Source organism: Lissotriton vulgaris, chromosome 7, assembly GCF_964263255.1.
Source record: "Lissotriton vulgaris chromosome 7, aLisVul1.2, whole genome shotgun sequence".
Classification (NCBI taxonomy): domain Eukaryota; kingdom Metazoa; phylum Chordata; class Amphibia; order Caudata; family Salamandridae; genus Lissotriton; species Lissotriton vulgaris.
The window spans coordinates 1,428,428,902-1,428,456,146 of record NC_141695.1 but is presented as its reverse complement, the minus strand read 5'-3'; the positions used below and the strand labels follow the sequence as shown (position 1 = coordinate 1,428,456,146).

Genomic DNA, 27,245 nt, shown 5'->3' with positions numbered 1-27,245 from the left:
GAGGCGGATACGGGGAGAGAGGAGAGGGAAGAGAGGGAAAGGGAGAGAGGGAGAGGGAAGAGAGGGAAAGGGAGAGAGGGAAAGGGAGAGAGGGTAGAGAGAGAGGGAGGGTAAGAAGAGAGGGGGAGGACGAGAGCGAAGGACGGAGGGGGGAGAGAGAGAGGAGAGCAGGCAGAGGGGGAGATGGGGAGAGAGAGAGAGAGAAAAAGGAGAGCAGATGGAAGGTAAAGAGAGAGAAGAGAGAGGGGAGTGTGAGAGGGAAGTGAGGTAAAGGGAGAGAGGCAGACGGAGAGAGGGAAAGAGAGTGAGGGGAGATGGAGTGGAGTGGGAGAGAGAGAGAGAGAGGAGAGCAGGGAGAGGGATAGAGGAGGAGAGAGTGAGAACCATGTTATCGACTCCAGCACAATGAAATACCAGGAAGGCACATTTGGTTTAGGAGCTTGATGCATAATAAACAAGTACAGAAAGAAGAGAATTGAAGGCTACCACTGCTTGCTGGACAGATAGCAGCAAATCACTAGTCAGCCGGCTCGTGTACAGGAGATCGAACTAGTGCCAGGATTGTTAATTATACTGGTGCAGTCTCCAGTGCACAGGCCAAGAAGTGCTTCTATAGGTCAAAACTCACTGTGAAGAAAACCCGAAGGAAACGGACTACTTAAGCACCTCAGGTCAGTGCAACGATGTTGAAAAGATCTTTGAGGGGCGTCCAAGGTAAGAATTCTACAGCGGGAACAAAAAGCGTGTGCCTCCAATCAGAACACATTAATCCTGTTTAACAGGGCTAAGACATAATAAGCTTCTGTGAACGTACTCCTTTTTACGTTAACTAATAAATATTAACCCCAGAAATCCAGAAACCCAGCTGGTGGTTGGTGTTTCACACCTAGATGCACTCTGATTCGCAAACTGGGCACTTGTGGGACACCCCCGCGCCGCACGGCCACCAGCTGCTGCGTGTGCCCCTTGCCTGCCTTGCTGCCTTGCCGCCGGCCTCGCTGCCGCCTGGTCGCTCCCCATTGGTTTTCGCCATTGTTTTGCCCTCCATTTGTGCTTGTATTTTTCTGTGCCGTGTGATCGTTTCTCTCACTGTTTTTGCCATTGTTTTGCCCTCCATTTGTGCTTGTGTTTATTTGTGCCGTGACATCGTTTCTCTCACTGTTTTTGCCATTGTTTTGCCCTCCATTTGTGCTTGTGTTTATTTGTGCCGTGACATCGTTTCTCTCACTGTATTTGACATTTGTTCTGCCCTCCATTTGTGCCTGTTTCATTTGGTGTAGTCCCTGTGCCGTGTCTCAGTTTCCTTCCTGTTTGCCCGCCTACCTCGCCGCCCTCCGCTCTCCCTCCCCGCTTCCCGCCACCGCCATTTGCCCCGCCCCTTTTTTTCTTCTGTTCCCTCCCCGCTCCCGCCTCCCAGCTGCTCCGCCCACCCGCGCACTTCGCCTTAAATGGCGACCGTGCGAACGCGCAGCGGTCACGCGCAGCGGGCGCGCCGATTGTGCGCCGAAGGCGCGCCAAAGGTAAGCCCGTCTGCGCCCGTCCGCGACCGGACCGCGCCCAGCGCCAGGACCCCTGGCCCACGAAGACCCCGACCTACCCGCCTGACGTACTCCGCCGCCACCCTCATCGCACTCAACACCGGCCGACTTCCAGACTGCCACCAAGCCACACCACGACGCACCCACGGACCTTTCAGCTGCCACGCCTGCAAATTCTCCTGCATCCGGACCTGCCTCGCTCCAGCACCCGCCAAGTCAAACACCAGCAGCTCCCACCTCAAGTGCATCCTGCTCAACACCCGCTCCGTCCACAGACACGCCATCGAACTCTGGAACCTCCTAGACGCCACAGCCCCTGACGTTGCCTTCCTCACGGAGACCTGGATGAACGCCTCTTCAGCTCCCGCCATCGCCATCCCAGAGGGCTACAAGATCGTCCGGAGGGACCGCAACACCAACCAGATGGGAGGAGGCATCGCCATCATCCACAGGAACACCATCCGTCTCACGACCAGCACCGACAACACCCTGACCAGCGCCGAACACCTGCATTTCCAGATCCACACCAACCGGAACACCACCCTCAGAGGCACCCTGATCTACCGACCCCCGGGACCACGCACCCCATTCAGCGAGGACATCGCCGACTTCGTCAGCCCGCATGCCCTCCCCTCCGCTGACTACATCCTCCTGGGAGACCTCAACTTCCATCTGGAGAACAACAACGACCGCAGCACCAGCACCCTGCTCGACAACCTCGCCAATCTTGGACTCAAGCAGCTGGTGTCCACCCCCACCCACCTCGCCGGACACACACTCGACGCAGTCTTCTCCTCCAGCACAGACATCAACTTCAGCCACGCCACAGAGCTTCAATGGACGGACCACAGCTGCGTCCACTTCACCTTCAAGAGAACGACGACCCACCACCACCAGCAACAGGCCGCCCGCAGAAGCTGGAACAAGATCTCAGCAGACCAGCTCGCCACCTCCCTGAGCCAGCACCCTCCTGCCAGCTCAGCGAACCCCAGCCAGGCCGCCGTCAACCTCACGAAGTGGATCAGCAACTGCGCGGACGAGCTCGCCCCGCTGAGGACCCCGCCCAGCAGACCCAGTAGCAAGAGAGCCCCGTGGTTCACCGACGAACTCAAGAGCTCCAAGAAGAACTGCCGAGCCCTCGAGAAAGTCTGGAGAAGGGAACCTACACCTGACAACAGGACCACCCTCAAGCAGGCCACTCGGAAGCACCACCAGCTGATCCGCGCCGCCAAGAAAACTGCATTCAAGGACCGGCTGGACAACAACGCACACAACAGCAAGGAACTCTTCAACATCGTAAAAGAGCTATCCAACCCCAGCGCAGGAAACAACGACATCACCCCATCGCAAGACCTCTGCAACTCCCTCGCTTCATACTTCCACAACAAGATCGCGGACATACACAACAGCTTCAACAACCAACCAACGCACACCATGACCGAACAACCACCCCCCACCACCACCCTCCACGCCTGGACCCCGATCAGCACCGAAGACACCATCCGCACGATGAACTCCACCCACTCCGGATCACCAACCGACCCCTGCCCTCACCACGTCTTCAACAAGGCCGACGCTGTCATCGCACCCCACCTGCGAGACATCATCAACACATCCGTCAACACCGCCACCTTCCCTGAGAGCTGGAAGCACGCCGAACTCAGCGCTCTACTCAAAAATCCAACAGCGGACCCCACCGAACTCAAGAACTACCGCCCCATCTCGCTCCTCCCGTTTCCAGCCAAAGTCATCGAGAAGACCGTCAACAAGCAGATGGCCGCCTTCCTCGAGACGAATGGATCCCTCGACCCTTCACAGTCCGGCTTCCGAGCCAATCACAGCACCGAGACCGCCCTCATCGCCGCCACCGATGACATCCGAGCCCTGACGGACAACGGAGAAACAGCGGCCCTCATCCTCCTAGACCTCTCCACGGCATTCAACACTGTCTGCCACCGCACCCTAGTACAGCGCCTCAGCAACGTCAGAATCCAGGACAAGGCGCTGGAATGGATCATCTCCTTCCTCGACGGAAGAACTCAGAGAGTCCGCCTACCACCGTACAAGTCAGAGGCCTCCGAAGTCATCTGCGGCGTCCCTCAAGGATCCTCTCTGAGCCCCACCCTCTTCAACGTCTACATGAGCCCCCTCGCGGCCATCGCACGCCAACACAACCTCAGCATAATCTCCTACGCCGACGACACCCAGCTGATCCTCTCCCTGACCAACGACCCCGCCACCGCCAGAGCCAACCTACACGAAGGGATGAAAGAGGTAGCCGAGTGGATGACGACCAGCCGCCTGAAACTGAACTCAGACAAGACCGAGGTCCTCATCCTGGGCTCTTCACCCTCCGCCTGGGACGACTCCTGGTGGCCTCCCGCCCTGGGCACCGCACCCAAACCGACAGACCATGCACGCAACCTGGGCTTCATCCTGGACTCCTCCCTCTCCATGACCAGGCAAGTCAACAACGTCTCCTCGGCGTGCTTCAACATCCTACGCATGCTACGGAAGATCTTCTGGTGGATCCCCACCGAGACCAGGAAGACCGTCACCCAGGCCCTCGTCACCAGCCGACTGGACTACGGCAACGCCCTCTACGCCGGTACCACCGCCAAGCTCCAGAAGAGACTCCAGCGGATCCAGAACGCCTCAGCCAGACTCATCCTCGACATCCCACGAACCAGCCACATCTCCGGACATCTGAGAGACCTTCACTGGCTCCCCGTCAACAAAAGAATCACCTTCCGCCTCCTCACCCACGCACACAAAGCCCTACACGACCAAGGCCCGAGCTACCTCAACAGCCGCATCAACTTCTACGCTCCCAAACGCCACCTCCGATCAGCCAACCACGCCCTCGCCGCCGTCCCCCGCATCCGAAGAGCGACTACAGGAGGAAGATCCTTCTCCTACCTGGCCGCCAAGACCTGGAACTCCCTCCCGGCCGACCTGCGCCTGACCCAAGACCACCTCTCCTTCAGGAAGAAGCTGAAGACCTGGCTGTTCGAGCAGTAGCGGCACCCCCCCTCCCCCAGCGCCTTGAGACCCTACGGGTATGTAGCGCGCTCTATAAGTGTCATTGATTGATTGATTGTGCTCTTACATTTGCAAGTAGCGAGAAATTCCGGTCCAATAAGGTTACGAATCTGAAAAATATTTCAGAAACGATATCAACATTAGGGACATTTTTGTCCAAGGGTTTCCCCAATCAACGTTAATAAAAGAATCTCAATGCCTGGAGGCGATCGCAGTTCAAAGGCCAGGTACTGTGCGAGGTTAATTAGAGGAAGTGGGCACTTCCGTAGGTTCTTTTCGCATTAGCTGACTGGCCAGAGCCAATGATCACCAAATAAACAAGAATAACTCGGAAAGTTAAAAGAAAAGGAGACACGGCCTGGCGGCCGTGAAACTGAAAGCACGGCGAGGCGCTCTGGGAAAATAAGTAGGCACCTAGCAGAAAAGCTTCAGAACTGAATGAGCAGAGCGATTTTAATGAAGCCACAAAGAGGAAAAAGCACAGCAATAGAAAAATGCTTCAGAACTGAATGAGCAGAGCGATTTTAATGAAGCCACAAAGAGGAAAAAGCACAGCAATATAAGACAGCAGCACACAGCTCTAAAAATGTACAATGCCCGTAACAAGCAAAATCAAATCTCTCAGCGGAACAATTGCTATTTTCTTACAATAATGTACAGAGCTCAACTGACCTCAAATGCTAAAACCGCGACAGACACACCAACTAATTAAAGTCCAATTTTCCACAACAGGGAAAATACAATCTGCCTTTTTCGAGTGGCAAGAATAACTCGGAAAGTTAAAAGAAAAGGAGACACGGCCTGGCAGCCGTGAAACTGAAAGCACGGCCGGCCGGCCGGCCGTGAAAGCCTTTGATGCAGCAGGGGGCGGAGCGGGAAGAGCTGCTGGCGGCACCAAGCTGGGGAACAGATGGCTGGCTTTGATGTGCACGCGCTTTTTATGTCAATGCGCTTGCCCATTGACCTAAAAAGCGCACAGGTACAGCATCAAATCGCCAGTTTGGTAAGCTCTGGATAAGCCCCTATATGTCTCGACCTCTGAATACGCAAGCGCATTGCAGAGGTCGAGCCCTAAAAAGGAACTGGTTCTGACAATTTTTTTTTTATTCATTAAAGGTGAGGAAGCCTGAAGCAAGTGTGGTGGCTGGAATTTATTTTTTCTCTTCTGGTCCCACTCGGCACTGGTCTTATTGCCCTCCTCGCCCCGCACAACCTCACTCCCACAGAAGCTAAGGATATTTAAATCTGTTTCACCAATAAGCAAAGTACCTGTACAACTTTGGATTAACTTCGCAGGAAAACAATTATTGCATCTCCACTTCTAAAGGGATGCTGTGGCACAAAGAGCTCTTGGGAGCTGTAGAGTGTCGAAGCTAGGTCAGGCTATCTATATAGAGAAGTGATGACTCCACCCTCTGACATGTAATACCATCTGTGTTCCAGTCCTCTCAAGGACGCTGCAGAGGAGCAAAGTGGTCATTCCTTGTTTCAGTTCCACGTGTTTTAGATTTGACTTCAAGAATTTCACAGTAACATATTGCTAAAACTATTGGCAAGGCCAAAAGATCTCATAGGCAAGACCAATTAGCGTTATCAATACTGGTTTTGCTAATAACATTGGCGCCATTTGACAAATCTGCACAAAGGTTTCCAAATCAAAAGTCCATCCAATTTGGCTCCTTCATTTAAGCAACTCCAATAAGCCTGAGGCAAAAATAGGGGGCAGGAGAATACCTGCCAATGGTGCAGAAGGTGGAGGGGCACTGGGGCCCAAAACACTGAGGGGTCCATTAAACCCAGAAAAATTATTTATTTTACTAGCTCAACAACAGTCAAAGGCATTATTATCTAGTCTTGCACAAAGGCCCTTGGCATTCCTGCTATGCTACTTAAAGGGGGGTATATCAAAAGTGTGATTTCCCATTTTAAGTGTAATAGGACCTTTGCTCCCCGACAAAGAATAAATTGCAGAAATGAGTTACACCAAATTTGGCAAAAACCCTAGAACTTTACTTATTAAGTGTGCTTTTTGAGTTTCAATGCAATAATCAGAGAGGTACACTTTCGTCCAGACACAAGGGAGCACCAAGAAGAAGTCAAGAAAAAAACCCTTATAAATTTTGCAAAACGGGAAGCCATTTTTAGGTCTCGGCTAGCGTAGGCTGCGCACATGCGCATTCTCGCTGGTGAGATTTAATGACTGAGTAGCGAGGGTGAACCCCGCCCCTCTTCTCCATTGGCTGGCCTCCTAAACGGTGGCCAGCCATTGAGAGAGAAGTCTCAGTTACGTCATTCTCTCACTCCAAGACCAGTCTTTTTCGGATTGGGGGGCGTGTTTTTTAGGTTTGTTCTACCCTGTTCTCCATTGGCTGGAATGGTAAACAACATGTCAAAAACATGCCCGTTGTTTACATTCCAGCCAATGGAGAAGAAAGGAGAAAGAAAAACACGCCCCCCAGTCTGAAAAGGACGGAGCTTAGTTCCTTCGTGTTTACCTCATCCTCGTCGCCTCCTCTCCCCCCACCCCTCTTCTCACCTCTCTCCTCTCCTTTCTCCTGGGCTCTCCCCCCCCCGTCCTGGCCGGTGCGCTCCCTTGCTGCTGCTGGGCTCTGTGTGTGCCCGCCTTCCGCCGGCTCCTCCTCCCTCTTTCCCCGGCCGAGACAGAGAAGGCTTCCCCCGCTGCCTCGCGAAATGTGGCAATGGGAGGCGCGCAGCCCGCCCCATCGACGGCAGCAGCAGCAGCCTGAGGACCAGCAGCGCCAGCCCAGCCACCGCTGCCAGCCCAGCCCGATCCGCCTGCACGCCGCCCAGGCTCTGAAGCGCAGTCCTGCGCTCCCACCATGATGCTTCTTCTCGAGCTGCAGAGCAGCAGGGCCGCCTCCATTGCTGGTCGCGTGGTGACCGGGGTGTGGGGTTTTAATTAATTATGGAACAGAGCAATTTGTAGTCGACGGCGGTGCCCGCCCCGGGACCCTGGGTTGCCTGGGCCACGGGGGCTTCACCCACGTGGTGTCCGTGGAGTGGGGGTTTACATTGTAGGCAGGCCTTTGGCTAGTTGAAAGCGCCGGACGGGGGCCGTGGGTGGCCACGGCAGATGTTTGCGAGGGCTTTTACCTTAAGGGTGACCAGGGAGTGTGGTTTTCTTTTTTTATCAGGCCCATAAATAGTAGTAGGACTGACCCGACTCGGACCCCAGGGTCGCGGCTGTTGCTGGCGAGGGGGCTGATGCAGGCGTGGGGGCGAGAGTTAATTGCTAGTCTTGTGGCGCCTCCCTCTTCCCCCCCCATGAATCGCCGGACAGTAGCTACCTCCGGCTCCATGTCGGCGGGATGCGGCAATCACCAGTTGGCCACTATCTGGCTCGGACCCCAACGCCACGCCTAGATTAGCCTTTCTCTCGCAGGGGGGGGTAAAGGCACAGTGTTTCCACACGTTTGAGTGGATGAGCACGACCGAGGGACCAGCTCTGTACTTTTCTAAGTGCTCCTACCTTGTTGCTGTAACCCTCAGTAGGGCCAACCTCGCGGTTCCGCCCCGTGCAGACCGCGGATGCCTAGGGGAGGGGGACATCGCGAGATGCACTCCAGCCACTTGACCTACTCGGCTGGTCCTTGGTGTCTGCCCCAGGTGAATGCAGGCTCTGCCCATTGCTTGCGCCGGAGCATTACGGATGCGGGGGGATAACTATTCATGGGTCCTCGCGGGGGTAGAGCCGGACAGCTTGAGGGTGCCCCCAGAGTCATGCTTCACTCTATCTCCCCTGGCTGCATGCTGAAGATCGGTAGCGTGCAGTCTGCTGAGAGGGTGTAGAGCTGCCGCATGAAATCGTTTTCTGTAGAGGCGAAGGCTGTTTTCAGGGTTGCTCAAAATATGTATATATGAACCGTATTTAAGTCTGGTGTTGGTGGTATATAGCATTGCTGTTGGCAACATTATTATTAATGGCATTTGGATCCTGCCAAGGAACCAGCGCAGGCGTGTGATGGGCTGGGGTGGCAGGGCTGAAGGGGGCAGGCCACGCTCATTGAGCACAAGGACGCCTGCCATACTTGGGGCCTGAAGTGAAATTTCCGGTGATTACAGGGGCAACCCAAACACCTTTAGCAGCAGGTGAGACCGCCCACCAGGTTTGACCTTCCCTGTGCGGCGGCTGAAAGGGGACCAGGGCGAGAAGGGTCCGAAGTTAGAACAGTGGCCTAGCGGATGTGCCACCTCTCCCGCATGGCGTCCCAGGCCCCAATTTGAGTAGAATTTAGCCCAGAAAACATGAGGTGGCCCAGGAATCTTCTCTCATGAATTACCTCTTCCCCTGGAGCAAGCGGTCTTGACTCCCAAGATCCTGTGGCTGGATAGAATCACAGCATGGGTGAATTTACTACACCATATGTGTGGCTCTGTGTGTATGTGTGGCTCTGTGTGTGTGTGTGGCTCTGTGTGTGTGTGTGGCTCTGTGTGTGTGACTGTGTAAATGTGGCCCATTCCAATCTTGCACTTAGGCTCAAATCACCTGCTGGTTCCATTAAACCCCTCTCCCAGTAGTACTCTCTAAGCTCTTTTCTATTGATCTCCGGTCATATGACAGAAGCACTGTCCAGCCAGACCTAAAATGCATCTACATTACTGTAACTCTGTATATCCCACACTGCCCTCAAACACAAAACTACAACCTGAAGTCTAACTTTAATGATGGAAGGACATGGTGTTAAGAGTGCAGTTCATTTCTCAAGAATGCACTCCTCCCATCTGTGAAGCTGCAGAGAAATAAATACTGTAAGCTATTATGGTATCTAAGACACTTTAACAGCATGTTTGTGTCACCAAGGGGTCAAGCTATGTCAGGATACCGGTGTATGCTCAGGCAGCTGGTTAAAAAAACAAAATAATGACATCTGCCTGGCTGGAAAACACTTTTTTTGCATGAAAGCACACAACTTCTGACCAATTTAAGCCTGTACTTCTGGCTACCAACATGTGCTCGGTGCAAAATCCCATCTCTGTAGGACTTCTCAAAGCTGTACTTTAGGTTAATTGAATTACGCCAGTTGACAGCTGTGCCATGAAGCTAGACCTAAAAACGTAGCATCCATTTTTCAGTTGCTTTCATAGGCGCCTGGTCCCCAGGGCTACTACAGAACCTAAACTCCCTTCCTGAAGAATAAAAGTGGCAGCTCACAAATCGAAAAGCCAGTAAGTAGTTCAATGTCTTGCAGTACAACTCGTATTACCCCATTGTGCTTAGCCGTATGAACACCTCATGAACATAGAAAAAGTAATTTTAGTGGGGGATATATTAGTCGGATTATTTGGATTGAGAAGGGTAGTGGAAGGATAGATAGAGAAGGGAAAAAGGGTTTGCATTTATAGAACGGGTTGCGACCCCTGATGGGGGTAACAATCTCATTGACAGGAAAAGTTTTGAGGCTAGTCCTTTGTATATAAGAGTCAGACACTGCGCATGTCAATGGAGCTCTCATCAATATATCACACACCACGAATAGAAGCAGAAATGTGGCCTAGCGACAGCTTTAAGTGCCCCACCAGCTTCATGTAATCCAGCAGATACATTCATACCCAAGTAGATAAATAAATGTATTCATATAGGAAGGTTTTGGGTCAATCCTCATCATCCATGTTCGAGTGTCATTCACCTTTTGCTCCTGCTGCCCACAGCACTTGGCCACGGATCTGTCCCCTTCAGCCACTCACTCCTGTGAGCCATGACATTTTTCCTGATCACGTGTACATTCGCCTTAATAAGAGGTGCACCTCGTTGCTTGTGCTTGCTGTCTTGCCCCCTCGTTGCTTGAGCTTGCTGTCTTGCCCCCTCGTTGCTTGTGCTTGCTCTCCTGCCCCCCCCATTGCTTTTGCTTGCTCTCCTGCCCCCCCTCGTTGCTTGTGCTTGCTGTCCTGCTGCCTCGTTGCTTGTGCTTGCTGTCCTGCTGCCTCGTTGCTTGTGCTTGCTGTTCTGCCCCCTCGTTGCTTGTGCTTGCTCCCCTGCCCCCTCGTTGCTTGTGCTTGCTCCCCTGCCCCCTCGTTGCTTGTGCTTGCTCTCCTGCCCCCCCTCGCTGGTTGTGCTTGCTCTCCTTGCCCCCCCCTTGTTGCTTGTGCTTGCTGTCCTGCCCTATCGTTGCTTGTGCTTGCTCTCCTGCCCCCTCGTTGCTTGTGCTTGCTCTCCTGCCCCCTCGTTGCTTGTGCTTGCTCTCCTGCCCCCTCGTTGCTTGTGCTTGCTTCCCTGCCCCCTCGTTGCTTGTGCTTGCTTCCCTGCCCCCTCGCTGTTTGTGCTTGCTCTCCTGCACCCTCCTCGCTGGTTGTGCTTGCCCTCCTTGCCCCCCTCGTTGCTTGTGCTTGCTGTCTTGCCCCCTCGTTGATTGTGCTTGCTGTCCTCCCCTCTCATTGCTTGTGCTTGCTGTCCTGCCCCCCCCCTCGTTGCTTGTAATTGCTGTCCTGCCCCCTCGTTGCTTGTGCTTGCTGTACTGCCCCCTCGTTCGTTGTGCTTGCTCTCCTGCCCTCTTGTTGCTTGTGCTTGCTCCCCTGCCCCCTCGTTGCTTGTGCTTGCTCCCCTGCCCACTCGTTGTTTGTGCTTGCTCTCCTGCTCCCCCCCCCCCTCGCTGGTTGTGCTTGCTCTCCTTGCCCCCCCTCGTTGCTTGTGCTTGCTGTCTTGCCCCCTCGTTGATTGTGCTTGCTGTCCTCCCCTCTCATTGCTTGTGCTTGCTGTCCTGCCCCCCCCCTCGTTGCTTGTAATTGCTGTCCTGCCCCCTCGTTGCTTGTGCTTGCTGTACTACCCCCTCGTTCGTTGTGCTTGCTCTCCTGACCTGCTATTGGCATTGTAAATGACAATGCCATTTATTTATGTTTAAAAAAAAACAAATAAAAATAATGTCATGAGCAATGCCAATAGCTCTGACTTTAAGAATGCCGAGACCATTGCATTGTAAATGCTTGTTTTCTAAGGCTTGCTATTAAACGGTGCTATTTCAACTACCAACATCTGAGCACATCCTTAGATAAGAAAGCTGGAGCGTGTGTGTGTGTATGCTAGGGGTAGAAATATACAAACGTCGCATCTGAAATTTGGGGGTTAAAATGTATTCTCGATGTCTCTGAGAGAAGGGAACAGAGCAACTCAACGTCATTAGACGAGAGATCAGAGAGTCAGGCACTTAAGTATAGAAACGAAATATATAGCTTGGGCAGAGATAGACTATACCCCGGGCAGTGCAACAAGTCTATACACTCGACCGAAGAGAGAGAGAAACAAGTGTGCATATTTGTGCTTGTGCATGATGCGACATGGGCACCACGCAGGCAGGCAGCCAGTAGGCGTAGAAAACATTCGCCATGCCTCACACTGTGCCTACCAGTTCCAACTGGCATAGGTTCCGCTCTGGCACACCTCAGGACTAATACACATCGCCTGCCAATCCTGGCGGAGGGAGGTGGGCAAGGGTACAACTGTGTGTGACGGATGTCCTCTTACTGCACACGGCTAACACAAACCTAGACGGAAATATATATAAAAAATAAAATAAAATAAAAAAAGAGGCACAGGTATACTTGCATTCTGCCCCTCACCTGCGTGACATGAAACATCATGGGCAGACCACTGTTTGGGGACTCGTGAAGTCTGGTCTGCACACATCCTGCTGCCCCCGCCCCTTCTACCCTGATCCCAACCTTAGCGTTAGGAATCAAGAGCAAGGCAGGTGTGCCCATTCCACGTGAAAGCCCGAGGGCACGACACTGGCAGCTTGCGCCCGCAGATCCTCCCAGACAAGCATGTGCCTAATTCCAGAGCCCCTGGCAGCGCCAAAAGTCCGACACTCACCTGGGGTTTTCTTTGCCAGTTTATCTCATCAGCACTCCGTCCATGGACTTTGAATCAGGAACAAGCAACCCTTCCCTGCTACCTGGAAAACCCCCGGCGCCATGTTCCATCCTCCCACATCACAGCGACCAACCGGCGGCCTGGAGTCTTTCACTCACCTGGGCAGGGGGCGGGGCCAGGGGAGAAGACGCTCCTAGGCCACGCCCACCCCGGCTGGGTCCGTCCTGAGGAGGGTCAGGGTTGGCCCAGGTGTGTGCGCGCGTGACGGGCGCACTGGATGCAGCAAGACTCAGAGCTGACACTGTAAGGTGACAGAACAGGACGCAGGTGTGAGAGTTGATGCAGGAACCACTCGAGGTGACATCGATTACATCATCTACTACTGAGTAAGAAGCAACGTCCCTTATAGGCAGGGTCACAACTCACAAAACAATAATCCGGAAATGTGTCCAGCTTGAATAATAATAGGCACCCCTTCACCCGAGGCACTTCCGGGTTGGCACTGTTTGTATGTTTTGTACAAGGCGCTCAAAGTGCATAATAAGGAGAAACGCAGATGTACTATTCTGCGCACTCCATAATTCTCTAGAACATGGGGTCGGGGGTAGGGTTTGGTGGGGTATAGTCAACCAATGGAGGCGGGGCTAAAAGTTTAAACAATCGGTTGGAGCTATCCTTAGAGCTAATATAAGAAAACAGAATGATAAATTGTGCATTTTAAACATTCAAACATGTTTTAGTGGATTTCACAATGTTTATCAGCGGCTGACAGAGATATTTAAAAGGGGAATGCATGATTTGAAAACGAAAAAGCAGCTTCTACACACTTCAATACAAAGCACTTTAGAAGCAGTGTTTGCCAAGCTATTTGAAGTCAACAATTGTTTTTGACAATTACTCCTTTGAAAGTAAAGTGAGCTCATCATATATATATTCTTAATTCCATCTTCAGAAAAACTTTCCTGCCTCACTTTTGACCAAACGCACATTTTTAGTCTGCTCATTGGGATGTTGCAATGCAAGTTTGTTTGAGGCAGCACACATATACAGGTCTCGGAATGTTGAGCTTAGTGGGTCAACGCAACTAATTTTGGTAAATGTGACTGTTGTTGAAGCTATCTTTGATAATATGATTTCTAACAGATAAAGCGTCTTCGCAGAACCGGTGACAGTGTTATCCTCAAGAATAGATGTGGTTTTGTGCCTCTAAAAGAATCAAAACCACCCGGAAATATGCAACATTAAATAAGTGATGAGGCTTAAGAAAGTCCAGGATCATTAAAGTTAGAAACCATAACGGTTTATTAAAAATTGTAAAATGTGATACAGACAGCAAAAAGAATAGTAAAAATGCGTGGTAAATCTATATAGAGAATTCGTATAAGGCTCAATCAGACGCAAGGAAGAGTCTCACGTGAAGTCAAGGCTCAGAGCACACATATTTAGGTCCTAAGCAAGAGACAGAATGTTCCAGGTCCGCTTTCTAAAGTAGGGAAAACCAAACTTGGCTCACCTCCCAAATGGAACATTTTTTAAACAGAAAATGCACAGCCAATATCGCACGCTCAGCATAAATTGATCACATTCTCCACAGATTAGAAAGTCCAAACACAAAATGGAATACCAGTACAAATCTAGTTACATCCAAACAATAACAGTTACATATTATGAATAGGTTTACAGTTACCGTCAGGAAAAGCCTTGAATTGTATCAGAAAGGTTTCCTTTGGAGTATTTTGAGAACAGCATGTCAATACAGAACACTGTCGTAGTGTGCTCTTTGTTTCGTGCAATGTACTGAAAAATGAAAGCACACACACCATGACTGCTGTTGGACTTGGGTCTTTCTGCAGGGTCATCCCCAAATGTTTTACCTTACTCCTCCTACCTTTTTTTCTGTATTTGTTTTTGTTGGATTCGGGATTCTATGCATTTTACCATTACTAACTAGTGCTAAAGTGTTTGTGCTCTCTCCTTAAAACCTGATTGATTGGCTTATAAACAATTGGCACATTTAGTTTAGGCCCTAGTAAAGTGGCACTGCCTGTGCCAAGGGCCTGTAAGCCTGTAAATTAAATGCTACTAGTTAGTGGGCCCGCATCACAGATTATGTCACCCACTTAAGTAGCACTTCAAACAAGTCTCAGGCCTGCCACTGCAGCCTTTGTGTGCAGTTTTAAACTGCCATTTAAACATGACAAAGTAAACATTTTACGGGCCCAAACCTTCCATTTTAATACATAGAGGCCACCCCTAGGTTAGGCCCTTGACAGTCCAGGAGGAAAGGTGCAATGTATTAAAAAAGTAGGACATGTGCTTTTAAGTTTTACATGTCCTGGTAGTGAAAAACTCTTACATTCATTTTTCACTACTCCAAGGCCTCCCTCTCCCAATAGGACAATATTGGAGTTACATTATTACCTTTTATAAGTGTAATTTCCAAATGGGAACAGGTAACCCCTTCATGTTTGGTGTCTCTGGAATTGTAATTTCAAATCCTGACATGGCTAAGTCAGATTTCAAATATTTTGAAAATGCCTCTTTTTGAAAGCTTAATAAAGCAAGCAGGGGTTGGGCGCATGTCTGTTGGCAAAGCTAGCCCCCAGGGAATGGTGTCAGCGCTGATGATCATTAAACACTAACAAAGACTTTAAATTTTGTGAGTGCACAAATCAATTAACGCAGCCACCATTTACTTTTTACAATATTCAGAAAAAATGAACAGGTCATTTATGTATATCAAAATCATAGTTGACGGACACACATTAGAAAACAATCTGTCAATCCTTTCACAGAAATGTAAATCCCACAAAACATTTCACAGCACATCTCATGTAACAAGAAATATAATACAATACCATTTCACTTATATGTAAACATATACCAGTGTTTGCATCGTGGTTCCAAATTGACCTGTCAAAAAGGCGTTAGACCAATTACAACAGTTTCATAGCTCATGCCTGGAAGGCCTATACCAGAAGCAGAAAGAGCTAATTCAATCACTGGAACATAACAGTGATATTTTCTTTACAAAATGTACATAATTCGCCCTGTAAGCCAAGTAGACTTATTAAAAATGCTCTCTGGGTTGTACCTTTGTCAACATGTTTCGAACCCTGAAAAACTTGGGAATTCTATTCAGGACTCAGAACACATAAATACTCTAAATGTGTATATACAGTTGAACTTAAAATGGCTATTGGTTCAACTGTTTACCTTCAGCCAAGGAGGGGATTTGTGTTTTGGTCTTACAATTGGGCTGAGTCCGGAACTCGGGGGCCCCCTTCGTGGACTGTGCAGCTCGCCCCCTCAAGTTTCGTTACGCCACTGATGTTCCCTCTGTCGACTGCACACGCACCATCAAGGGCAATCTCATACATCTGCAACAACTGTGCTTAGGTGCTTGAAGCTTGCTTTCAAACGTCACACATGGCAAGCAATTTTCTCCAAAATAGGATAATCCACTACCACCACCCTGCCAATCATACCCTCAAACATTGTCCAGGAATCTCATGATTCCAGTGTCATTATTAGGGCTATGAAGAGCTAATTATACATACCAAGTAGCTACTCACTCAACAACAAAGCTTTAGGTCTCACTAGGGGTATAGAAAGTGCTATAAAAATACCAATACAATACATTACAAATGCTGCCTACTCAAATGTTGACTCCCTAACGTCTTGCATACTAATCTCCGTGCCAAGAGATTTCTGTCCATGGTGTGACCATGTGTTATCTATTTGCACTACATACTGCAGCCAAACAAACTGCGTACTTACTCCGCCCGTAGAGCTCCACCTGGCTCAGTAGAGAGGAACCTGTACACCCCCCTTTGGGTACCCGTTTAAAATATATTGTACCCGACTCCTGCTTACTCTCAGGGACTTGACCCTTGCACTTCGGAGCCAATCACCATACTAATGACCTATACTGCTCGGTATGTGACAAGTTCTCCTATACCACTACTGGGCATCCCTGGGACACCTTCGTACTGACCCAGCAAAGTTGTCACAGAAGCGATCTGACCTTTCCTACAAAATATACCTGAGTGCCCTCCCTCACAAAGTGTACCTGTGCCAGGTGCCCTACTGCGGGGAGAACAATTTTGCAAACCTTCATACAGAAGGCTGCATTTGTTCGTAAGCATGTGCTTTGCCTGGGTTGCTGCTCTCTTTATACATGGCGGATTAATCATACATAATTAAAGTGTTTTAGTCTGCAAACATGGTTTTAAACTGTGGATTAGATTTTCCATTACATTTACGGTTACATTTTGTTCAACTTTCAGGTTGCGTAGTTCTGTTACAACAAGCACACATTAGAACAGGGCACAGTTTTAATGACAAAAAAGAATATGTAGTTTCTGGTTTATTCAACGAGATTCCCCTCGCCTGTTCTGATTCTTTTTTTAAATTTTTCATAAAACATAATACATAGGCGCTAGAAATGAACGAAACAGTCGTACTTCAGAACTGAACCGTGACCTCCAGAATCCGGCACACGAGCCCTCCAGAGCAGAACGAAAAGACATCAATTGACATGGTTTTTAAAAAAAAAACTGATATTGTGTCTGCTTTATTCAAAGTCAACAAAAAGAGCCACCCTATTACGGCGAATAGGGACAAGGTAACTAAGGCAAAAAAACAACAAGTTCCTAAATAAATATGTGAATCAAATGTTGTGATCTAGATACATGTAACCTCAGTAGACATATCAGCTCAGCACTATTAACAAAATCCTGAAGACAGACTAGAAACTCACATCCAGGTTGTCACAATCACAATATAAATACGACGAAACAGTAATGCCATCACAGTATTATTAAATGTACGAAATCATTTTTTTATTAATGATTGTTTTTCCTAAAAGAGTGTCCAACACATATTAAAACCGTATTGTCAAAACATCATACAGCAAATTTAATCAAAAAATGGTTAAAACAAGAAAACTACATAAAAAGTTGACGGGGCGTTTCAGTGAAATTCGGATGTATCACCTTCTTCAGGACAGAGTTTTCTATTCAATGGATTTCAAAAGTGGTGGATCCCCTGTTTAATTCAGAGAGGAAACACTCTTCCAATTTAAAAGCAAGGAATGTCCTTTTTATGTGGTACAATTATTTTTCTCATACGTTCGTAGGAGCCACCGATAAGTAATATCGCTAATGAATAGTGCCCATTAAAAACTTGTAACTTGTCTGCTTTATTCAACATGACTAACCTCTGCTGGTCTGTATATTTTACAATTTTTGTGAAATTTAATATAATTGCAGAAAGGAACAGAGTAGAAGTACTCAAGAACTGAACCCTGGCCTCCAGAACTGCGTCCAGTATGCCTTCGGACCTACATAATCCGCCAGATTGAACAGACATAAAATGTGGTGAACAGGACTTCGCTCACAGGACTTCGCTCAATATTATGGATACAACATCCTACTGGTGGCTACCACAGATTGAATCAATACACCTGACAGGGTTACCAGAAATGATTACAAAGTACCAGGCGTGACCTCTAGAACAGGACAAAACAATCCTGATGCAACCTTCATTACAGAACAGAAAGCTGCACAGGTGGCCACCACAACCTGGCCTCTAAAGCAGTTGCTGTACTTTAGAAATGCACACAAATTTCCAGAAGGGGTTTGAGGCATTAACAACAAAACTTCAGCAGGATCCTCCAGAAAAGCACACAAAGCTCCTGACGTGGTCTCGGAAACCCAGTCAATACTGCAGAGAAGAGCCCAAAAATTTGGCACATCGCACAAGAAGTGACCTAAAAACTTAATGATACCGCAAGATTAGGCTTCCTTAACTGGGCACAATTAAGTCTGTTCATGGAGTCTGCAACCTTATTTGCATTTCGAGGAGTTCCGACAAACTCAGTTTTTTCCTCGCTCGCCAACAGTAAGTTGCCGAGTGCGAGCACGGAAAATCCAATGCTAGACCACTTCCCAGCAAGATGTCTCAATGCGGGCGGTCGCTGATAGTTGCTACCGCTCGCTTTGAGAAACCTTCCGTTTGCGTTGAGGAAACTGCTGCTCAAGTAGAACTGCTACTCGAGCGGTAGAAAGAAGCAGTGCCCTCTTGCACTGTGCGAGATGCCATTTGCGCTGAATTTACAGCATGGGACAAACACCTGCCACTAAAAATCAGTGCGAATGGCACGAGGTAACCCACTCTGCCGCTCGTGGAACTCCACGTAGAGTAGTGGAGTTTTTTTGTCACTTCACGGAGTTCCGCGTTGCAGAACCCCGCCCAGGCTTAGTCAAAATACTCAAAAGCAGTACTTGACATTAATGAGTGCACCGTACATGGGTAAGACAACCTCCTTTTATGCTGGTTATGTCTCTTCCTCAGCACTACGATGGTTCTCTTACTTTCGTCGCAGCCATGTGAGGATTCCTTTCACCGCTGCCTTAATTATTTATTATGGGGTTGCATAAAAAGATACACATCCCCGTACTAAAATTATTCAGTGGTGGGAAAGCCTCCCCAGCTGCTGCACAGAATGCAGTGAGTGAGTTTCACGCTGATGTCTTTGAAGCACTTGATCTCGGAGGGTCTGAATCTTACACTCCTGCCTGTCCAATGCTGTACCCCACCTGCGTCCTCTGTGGGCGGCAAGATTGCATGGTAGCGATGGATACCGAGCCTGCAGTAGTTCTAGTGTAAGAGAAGCTTGCACTACTGTTTCCCCATCGAGTTTTTCCTATATATTTTATTGGTTTTTGAAAAACAAGTTCACTAATTAAAAAATAATCTTATAACATTTGTTTTTTCTCGTTTATCTTTAATTATGGCTGCACCACTGGGGAATTACTGAGAGGTGGATCCCATCACCGTTTTGAAGGCAAGTTTTAAGCAAAACCTGGATCGAGCATAAAAAATATTGGCAAAGCCAATAGGTCTGGGTTTAATGTTGTAGCTCAATTTAAACACAGACATTCAGAAATGGAGTTTGCATGCATTGTATGCACAAATGTTTTTTATCACATTAAAACTGTCCTACCCCGCATATGAGAATTATTCTTTTGTATTGTATTTGTCTAATTCTTCTGTTTGCATATTGTTTCAATAAAATCATTCTGAGCATAAAAAAAACTGTCCTACCCACTTTGCGACTGCTGGGAAAAAGTAGTAAAACATATTGCTTTCTTGGCAGAATGGATATGGGAGAAAAAGAACTGAACGTGACAAACAGCATGGTTGAGTTTTTTGTTTTCATATTTAGAACAATTCCTCCTGCATGCTAATGGAAGCACTTTCCAGAAGGCAGAACAATACATCACCAGCTGGGAGCCTGAAGAAAAGAGAGTAACAATCCTCAGGTGGAGCTAAGCCAAAGCCTTGCATATTTTAAAATAGTGCTAAAAATAAGTCATCCGGATAGCTGCTGTGTTTAGATAGACCTAACAAGGATAGTTTTTCGCTTACCTAGAAAGGCCATTTTTTTTATAAAATGTAGAATAGTTCTACACTCATATTTTTGGTGTTTTTTGACATTCACTGGCATACTACTTCGGAGGTCATTTAGAATATGTTGGAAGCTGTAAATCAGTGAAATGTGTGGAAAGCGGGATGGAAAGAGTTTAAATCTATTTTTGCTTAACAAAAAAGTAATGCATTCCATCTCTATTAGCACCAGAGCACAAACAAAAAGCTGATGCTAATTTTACATCAATAACTATAGAAAAAGAGTTAGAAACAATATTTGCTCTAAATTTGTGGTAATACCATGATAACTGATTGTCGTAAAAGTATTACCAAATTGTGGTCTAACAGCAAAACGTCCAACATTCTGTAAAGGGCTCCATTAGTGTGGCAGTGCTCCTTTCTCAGAAATGACAATGCTCCACAGCTCCACTGTACATAATTAACATAATGTAGTTCTGAAAGGGTTTCCACTGAGGACCTAAAAATGTTCCTCAAACTTTTTAAACGGTAAGCCACTGAGGGGCGTGTTACGACGTTCCTGTCATCATCTCGTAGCTGCTCCTCAGAGTTCCCTAAACCTTTAACTGAGGAGAGGCAGGTGGCGATAGAAAGAACATGGATCACAAGAAGGACCCCGAGGGTTGCCTTAGAAATGAGAAATTAACAAGGGGAATCTGTAGTGTGATTCTTAGTCCTTTCCAATATTTCACCCTTGGGCTTCCTCGGCTTTCAACAGGATATCCCGCGATCGCAGGACGCGGCATCTAAATTCTGGATTAATAAAGAATTACATTCTGTGGACCTCTGGTTGCACACTTATACATCTGTAGTGAATGCATTAACCAATATAGGTTTCATGACATACAATATAACATTTTTTATTGTTTAGTTTAACTTTTATTTCTTTTATCAGTTACGATGCGCATTATTGTCCTTGTAGTTACCTGATGGTGAGAGTTTAACAAAATAGTCAGCAGTGGCCAGCATAGCTAAACGTAGTAGGGCGGGGGCAGGGCAGGGTGGGACCGGGGGGGGGTGTTGGGAGACATAATGTGCCACCTCAATGTAGCATACCTACAGGCAATCACATAAAGACCATAGTGAATAAATAGTAACATGTAGGAAATAGAAAATAAATGCATTGATAAGATAGGTGGTTAGGGGCTCTCCATTAATTTGTCTGTAAAACTGAACCTTTGTCCTGAGTTTTTGTCCTGAATTTTGACCCTTTGTCCTGAATTTGTGTCCTGAATTTTGACCCTTTGTCCTGAATTTTTTACAGTCCTGTCCAGAATTTGCCTCCATGTCAGTTGGTCACCCTACTTCAATCTAGTGCAAGGATATATGACCCCTAGCTACGTGAAATGAACGACTGGGTCATGTTAAAGATACAGTGCACAACCCTAGTTTGTGCCATGTCACACTTTTAACTGGGTGCGTCGGGAACGGACCAGGACCCTGTGCCCTATCACAAACAAACGCATGACCTCAGGCAATGCATTAGTTTCAGGTAGACCCGGTCTGCCTTTCAATAAGCTGGCATCAACGTTGCATACATTATATACGTGGACAGAGGTACAACTGCAAGTAGGGTCTGTAAGTGACTTCACCCACCAACAGGGGAAATGTGGACTTTATAGGAGCCCCACATTTCAAGGGACACTCTTGTGAAGACACAGAACTGTAGCGCCATCTTTAGATGGCACAGAGTAAATATGCCATCTGGCAGCATCTTTGATTCTGTGTTCTCTCCTATGATCTGGTTTGAATACCGTCAAAGTATTTCCTCATTTGAATGGGATCAATCCCCATGAAATTGAGGCAAAGTCAGCTTGAGATTGTGTCAGCGCTAAATTTGCGCTGTGGATCTGTAGTAAACAAGGGGACGTGAAAGCTTGTGTGGCCCCTTCAGTAATACCAAAGTGCCTCAGGTGCAGAAAGTCGTTGCCGTTGCTACCTCAATCCACTTTTGATCATAGGCTCCCAAAGTCTCTAGCTCCGACCACAAGACCTTAAAACAACCATTTGCAATGCAATAGGTCATGCATTAGGAAAGTTTGAGCTATTGGTCTTGTAAATGACAAATATTTTATTTATGTGTTGGTTTTGAAAATAGCAAAATTAATAGCTTTGTCATTTACAATGCCAATACTTTTAACTTTTGCAAATGTGACACCTATAGCATTTGTAATGCAACATGTTTTGTATTTACGTGACTTAGATTCATTGATATTACAAATAACAAAGGCTTTTTTTTTCAAATAATTAATACTTAAATAAAAGTTATTGTAATTTATAATGGTAATAGCTTAAACTTTAGTAAATAACTTTTGTGAAAATTATGTTCAGTGTATTTTATTGTGACGAAAATCCAAGAACAGAAGTGAAATATTAACATCTTTTAGTGACATTTGTAATAAAGCTCGAAACATTGAGAGAACACATTTGAACCAGTTGTAGTTGAATAGTTGCACAGATTGATGCTGTGGTGGCTCTGAGTGATATTGTGGTGGCAACGAGTGATATTGTGGTGGCGACGAGTGATGCTGTGGCGTTCAGTGATGCTGTAGTGGCGCATAGTGATGTTGTGGTGCCCCTGAGTGATGCTGTGGTGCCCTTGAGTGATGCTGTGGTGGTGCGATAGATAGATAGAATGAGGGAGATAGATAGCTAGAGGGAGGGCGAAAGATAGAGTGTAGGCGATAGATAGATATATAGATAGAGTGAGGGTGATAGATAGAATGATGGCGATAGAGTGAGGGAGATAAACAGATAGATAGAGTGAGGGCGATAGATAGATTGAGTGAGGGGCGATAGATAGATTGAGTGAGGGCGATAGAAAGAGTGAGGGCGATACAGTGAGGGACATAAACAGATAGATAGAGTGAGGGCGATAGAGTGAGGGCGATAGATAGATAGATAGATAGATAGATAGATAGATAGATAGAGGGCCATAGATGGATAGAGTGAGGGCCATAGATAGATGGATAGAGGGCCATAGATAGATGGATAGAGGGCCATAGATAGATGGATAGAGGGCCATAGATAGAGAGATAGAGGGCCATAGATAGATAGAGGGCCATAGATAGAGGGCCATAGATAGATAGAGGGCGATAGATAGATAGAGTGAGGGAGGGCGATAGATAGAGCGAGGGAGGGCGATAGATAGAGTGAGTGAGGGCGGTAGAGTGAGTGAGTGAGGGCGGTAGAGTGAGTGAGTGAGTGAGGGCGGTAGAGTGAGTGAGGGCGGTAGAGTGAGTGAGGGTGGTAGAGTGAGGCGGTAGAGTGAGGGCGTGAGGGCAGTAGAGTGAGGGCGGTAGAATGAGGGCGGTAGATTGAGTGCGTGAGGTGGTAGAGTGAAGGCGGTAGAGTGGTAGAGTGAGGGCGGTAGAGTGGTAGAGTGAGGGTGGTAGAGTGAGGGTATGAGGGCAGTAGAGTGAGGGCGGTAGAGTGGTAGAGTGAGGGCAGTAGAGTGGTAGAGTGAGGGCGGTAGAGTGAGGGCGTGAGGGCAGTAGAGTGGTATATTGAGGGCAGTAGAGTGAGGGCGGTAGAGTGGTAGAGTGAGGGTGGTAGAGTGAGAGTGGTAGAGTGAGGGCGGTAGAGTGAGGGCAGTAGAGTGGAAGAATGTGAGGGCGGTAGAGTGGGGGCGTGAGGGCGGTAGAGTGAGGGCGGTAGAGTGAGGGCGGTAGAGCGAGGGCGGTAGAGCGAGGGCGGTAGAGCGAGGGCGGTAGAGCGAGGGCGGTAGAGTGAGGGTGGTAGAGTGAGGGCTGTAGAGAGGTAGAGAGGGCGGTAGAATGAGGGCGGCAGAGAGGTAGAGTGAGGGCGGTAAAGAGGTAGCGTGAGGGCCGTAGAGAGGTAGAGTGATGGCGGTAGAGCAAGGGCGGTAGAGTGAGGACGGTAGAGTGGTAGAGTGAAGGTGGTAGAGTGAAGGTGGTAGAGTGAGTGCAGTAGAGTGAGTGCAGTAGAGTGAGTGCAGTAGAGTGAGTGCGGTAGAGTGAGTGCGGTAGAGTGAGTGCGGTAGAGTGAGGGCGGTAGAGTGAGGGCGGTAGAGTGAGGGGGGTAGAGTGAGGGCGGTAGAGTGAGGGCAGTAGAGTGGTAGAGTGAGGGCGGTAGAGTGGGGGCGTGAGGGCAGTAGAGTGGTAGAGTGAGGGCGGTAGAGTGAGGGCGGTAGAGTGAGGGCGGTAGAGTGAGGGCGGTAGAGTGAGGGCGGTAGAGTGGTAGAGAGGGCGGTAGAGTGAGGGCGGTAGAGAGGTAGAGTGAGGGCGGTAGAGAGGTAGCGTGAGGGCGGTAGAGTGGTAGAGTGAGGGCGGTAGAGTGAGGGCGGTAGAGTGAGGGCGGTAGAGTGAGGGCGGTAGAGTGAGGGCGGTAGAGTGAGGGCGGTAGAGTGAGGGCGGCTTCCTCGAGACGAATGGGTCCCTCGACCCATCGCAGTCCGGATTCCGTGCCAACCACAGCACCGAGACCGCCCTCATCGCCGCCACTGACGACATCCGAGCCCTGATGGACAACGGAGAAACAGCGGCCCTCATCCTCCTAGACCTCTCCGCGGCTTTCGACACAGTCTGCCACCGCACCCTAGTGCAGCGCCTCAGCAACATCGGAATCCAGGAGAAGGCACTGGAATGGATCGTCTCCTTCCTCGACGGAAGAACACAAAGAGTCCGCCTACCACCGTACAAGTCAGAGGCCACCGAAGTCATCTGCGGCGTCCCTCAAGGATCCTCGCTGAGCCCTACTCTCTTCAACGTCTACATGAGCCCCCTCGCGGCCATCGCACGCCAACACAACCTCAACATAATCTCCTACGCCGACGACACCCAGCTGATCCTCTCCCTGACCAACGACCCCGCCGCCGCCAGAGCCAACCTGCACGAAGGGATGAAAGAGGTTGCCGAGTGGATGACGACGAGCCGCCTGAAACTGAACTCAGAGAAGACGGAGGTCCTCATCCTGGGCTCCTCGCCCTCCGCCTGGGACGACTCCTGGTGGCCCCCCGCCCTGGGCACCGCACCCAAACCGACGGACCACGCACGCAACCTGGGTTTCATCCTGGACTCCTCCCTCTCCATGACCAGGCAAGTCAACGCCGTCTCCTCGTCGTGCTTCAACATCCTGCGCATGCTTCGGAAGATCTTCTGGTGGATCCCCACAGAGACCAGGAAGACCGTCACCCAGGCCCTCGTCACCAGCCGACTGGACTACGGCAACGCACTCTACGCCGGAACCACCGCCAAGATCCAGAAGAGACTCCAGCGCATCCAGAACGCCTCAGCCAGACTCATCCTCGACATCCCACGACACAGCCACATCTCCGGACACCTAAGAGACCTGCACTGGCTCCCAGTCAACAAGAGAATCACCTTCCGCCTCCTTACCCACGCACACAAAGCTCTCCACGATCAAGGCCCGAGCTACCTCAACAACCGCATCAACTTCTACGCTCCCAAACGCCACCTCCAATCTGCCAGCCACGCCCTCGCCGCCGTCCCACGCATCCGCAGAGCCACTACAGGAGGAAGGTGTAGTAATGAAAGCTACACATTGAGTAGGTTCAAGCAGGATTTATTCATAAGAAGGACAGCTTAAACAACCACAGCTGCAAAGAGGTGTCTTCATCATCCAAGCCCAGTAACAGATAACAGTCAAGTCCTAACACTCTACTGAGTGACATGGGGAGATTCCAGATAACATGAGGTAATGGAATACCACACACCTCCCCCCCTTTGGAAAAAAAAACCAAAAAAAAAACAAGAAAAATACAAAAAGAAATCAGGTTCTAATGTAATCTTTAAACTTTGAGGGAGCACATTTAATGCGCTCACTACGTCTCAGTGAAATGTCCCCATGCTCAACATTTGATTGATTATCCAAAGAGACACAAGGAACAGGGTGCGCCTCAGAATTAAGCATGGCATAAGAATCATTTACAGACACCTTTTCTAAATTGTCATAAACTTCATGCGCACCAGAGAAACCATCAGGATTATGGACTGAAACAGGTTTGTCTGAGCAAAGACTGTCAGAGACAAGTTTGTGTGGAACAAATTTCTCTGGAGAAGTGGAATTCTGTGAAGGGGTAGCAAGGGGTTTGCATAGAGAAATCCTTCTTAAATTCCATATTTTGCCCCCCTCAACTCTGACAGCTTTGCTAAAAACTTCAATGACTCTGATAGGGTCAGACCATCTGGACACATTTTTGTGGAACAAACCACCCATCTTTACACGCACTCGATCACCAACTCTTACGCGGCAGGTATTGTACTTCTTTTTGGCCGAATGCTGGATCATACTTTCCTGGTGCTTCTGAATTTTCTCCCTCAATACCTTAAAATCTACCTCGTAGGGAGAATCACCTTTTAACCACCAGGGAAAAAGTCGAGAACCTGGTTTTCTCCCACGCAATAGTTCAAAAGGAGATAGCCCAGTGCCTGAATTGGGAGACAACCGGTAAGTTAATAAAGTTGTCTGAAGCGCTTTTTTCCATTTTAAACCACTTTTAATAGCCAATTGGCAAGATTCTTTGATGACTCTGTTGAACCTCTCAACTTGGCCGTTGGCTTGCGGAAAATAATTAGAGGTTCTTTTGTGAACGATACCACAATTCTTGAGAAAACACTCGAACTCATTGCTAATGAATTGTGGGCCATTGTCAGAGACAAGTTCCTCCGGTAAACCTTCCCTAGCAAATATCTCATCAAGAAATTCAATAACATGCTCAGAGGAGGTTTTTTCAACAATTTTAAGTTCAGGCCACTTAGAGAAGTAGTCGATTAGGACTAGAGCAAACATATCCTTACCAGACTGATAACTAAAAGGTCCAATAATATCAATTGCCAACCTTCGCCAAGGACCATTGGCGTACTCAATGGGAGAAGTATCAACAGCCAAACTCTTCACAGATTTGTCACTCAACGAGCAAGGGGAACAATTCCTGACCCAATTATCTACCATGGAATCAATACCAGGCCACCAGTAGTGTTCCCTAATCCTTCTTTTGGTGGTGGACATTCCCATGTACCCCTCATGAGCTAAACTGCAAATTTTCTCTCTGAGACTTGTGGGAGGTATGATTTTATCTGATCTGAGAATGATGTCTCGAGATAGCATTAGGTCATCCTTAACTTTGTAAAACGACCCCAACTCACCAGAAAGCTTCCTTTCTTCAGGCCATCCCTTAACCAAATACTGCTTGACAAGATTCAAAACAGCATCGTTCTCCATGGCCTCTGACCAATTTTTTTCAGAAAGAATTAAACAACTTTCCTGATCTGAAATTATATTGACGTCTGCAAACGAATACGCAACATCACAATCAAAACTGTCACCAACTTCTACACTGGCTGGAAAACGCGACATGCAATCCGCATGAACATTTAGACGGCCAGGAATGTAAACAACCTCACAAC

At 48.4% G+C, this 27,245-nt stretch overlaps 1 protein-coding gene across 8 annotated transcripts in view; it reads right to left on the bottom strand.

The window, feature by feature from the left end:
- The window catches only part of LPIN3 (lipin 3), a 428,785-nt gene that overhangs the window by 328,632 nt on the left and 72,908 nt on the right, over positions 1 to 27,245 (bottom strand). For 2 of the 8 annotated variants that reach the window (XM_086932214.1, XM_086932221.1), the window contains exon 1: positions 12,406 to 12,561. The exons of the other annotated variants lie outside the window; for them this stretch is intronic. The gene's annotated coding sequence lies outside the window, so the exon portion shown is untranslated. Of the gene's footprint in view, positions 1 to 12,405; positions 12,562 to 27,245 lie in introns of those variants that run through there. 8 annotated transcript variants of the gene reach the window in all.